Source organism: Mesocricetus auratus, unplaced genomic scaffold (assembly GCF_017639785.1).
Source record: "Mesocricetus auratus isolate SY011 unplaced genomic scaffold, BCM_Maur_2.0 Super-Scaffold_100691, whole genome shotgun sequence".
Taxonomy (NCBI): Eukaryota; Metazoa; Chordata; class Mammalia; order Rodentia; family Cricetidae; genus Mesocricetus; species Mesocricetus auratus.
This window is the reverse complement of record NW_024429267.1, coordinates 24,581,308-24,583,470: the sequence shown is the minus strand read 5'-3', so window position 1 is coordinate 24,583,470 and position 2,163 is coordinate 24,581,308.

The following is a 2,163-nucleotide window of genomic DNA, read 5'->3' as shown; positions in this document are numbered from 1 at the left end:
CAGTTGTTCTCTGCAGTTTGACCAGCTGTGAATTTCTGTGATGGTCTCCATTTTTGCAAAACAAAACTTCCCTGATGAGGAGTGAGAGCTACACTTACCTGTGTGTAAATCCAGAATATTACTAAAAGTATACTAGAAAGGAAAAAGGGAGAAACAGAAAGCAAGTAGGAAAAGAGGATCAAAAAGCAAAAGATTGCACAGTGGTGAAAAACATGCATAAAATCTTTATAAACAAAGGCATAGAGGGGGGAAATGAAAATACTTAAAAATATAATGGCTTATGAATATTGCTAAACCTGTAGTTTAGTAAAATAAAATGGGGAGAGTAAAAGAGATGGGAAAAAAAAAGAAAAAATGATGAGGGGTTGGCTCAGTGTCTTTCTGTTTCATCCAAAAGTAAGCCAGGCTATTTACTTTCTGGTGTAATGTGGTTAATTTTCACCTTGGGGGTAAAAGTCAGTTTTCAGTTTACAGTAAAAGGCTAGGTTTTCATTAGCTTGGAGTTTCTCTTTTATTTTTATTTGTTTTGCATAAATGCTATTACCTTCTTTATATCATACAAGCAACAGAAAATGAACTCAGGTTATAATAGCATATTTTTATGTATATCTACATGTAAAGATAATTTTAAAAAGGGAAAAATTGGCTTGATCTAATCAATTGTGATTAAAATAGTTGTGGATTATAACTAATCATGATTTACTGTAGTATGTTTTAGTCTTTTTTTTTTTTTTTTTTTTGGTTTTTCGAGACAGGGTTTCTCTGTGGCTTTTGGAGGCTGTCCTGGAACTCGCTCGGTAGACCAGGCTGGTCTCGAACTCACAGAGATCCGCCTGCCTCTGCCTCCCGAGTGCTGGGATTAAAGGCGTGCCCAACGCCCGGCTTAGTCTTTTATTATATAGCTTACCTTTTGTATAAACCCTGATAGCTTGGAGTTTCTTAACTGACATGGCCACCTGTAGTCACTATATTTATGATACCTATGGGTGACACAAACTGGCATTCCTTTTGGGCCTAACAGTGTATAAAAAGATGAAACTCATGCAGTTTGTGACAGTGACAATAATGTTATGTCAGTATCTCTCAATCTTGTCAGCACCATGACACCTGTGGCAGGTTAATCTTTACTTTGTAAGTGGTGTTCTAATATTTTATCCTCTGCTACTTGTGGAAACAGGGTCAGTTCTGCCCCCCAGCCCCAACTTCAAAGACTCTGGGCATGGCAATGTTCTTTTTCTCCTTTATCTAGTTATCTTCTACTTCTGACTAGTTTGTCATTTCTTTGGGAGATCAGATGAAATCTGTAGCACTGTAGTGTATCTTTTTGCATATTTGTTAAAGTTGCACTCAATTCTTATGTATAGAATTATGGCTATATGAACATTTTGTACCCAATGTTTACAAATGTTTTCAACACGACAACTTCTAGATGAATGAATGTTTAGAATAATTCAGCTAAGGACATAGTTTATGTATAAGAATTAGCTGTGTGTGTGGGTGGGGGGGTGTTGTGTGTTTGGCACTCTAGTCAATGCTATTGATACAATTTACCACAGCAAGAATGCACTTTGTGGGTGAGGAAATAACGATTCAGAAAACCTAAGTGACTATTTACTCAGATCCAAGGAAGAGATAGATAAAAGATGTGAACTCAGATCAACACATTTATTTACATTTTCAGTTTTGGATCACTGGGCTTCTTTGTTCAGTGAATGTGCGATTATCACACACAGCTTCAAGTCATTGTTTATACACTACAGACTGGTTTTTGTTACACGTCGAAATAGGAAGTAGGCAAGTAAAGAAAGTCCTTGTACTGGGAGAGCTGGGTAGCCAGGTCTGTGTTCATTTCTCCCTCACTGTGCTCTAGCAACTTAACGTCCTACAAAGGCTATAAAAACAGGTAATCAGGCTGAACCAGTAAAAGGAGACAGCGGGTTTAACTCTGCGTTGGATTAAGAGAGCTAGTGGCTCATACAGTAACACAAACATGACAGAGGCTCAACCAACTCCGGGCTCCCAGTGCTGTTTTTTTTCTGAGTCACGCTACTCTTCCCTGTGAGTACATATTTACTTATGCGCCTCTGTATCAGACTTCAGCAGTAGTATGTTCCCCATTCTGGACTGATTACCGGCTGGCTTTCCTCCGTAACATTTTTCACC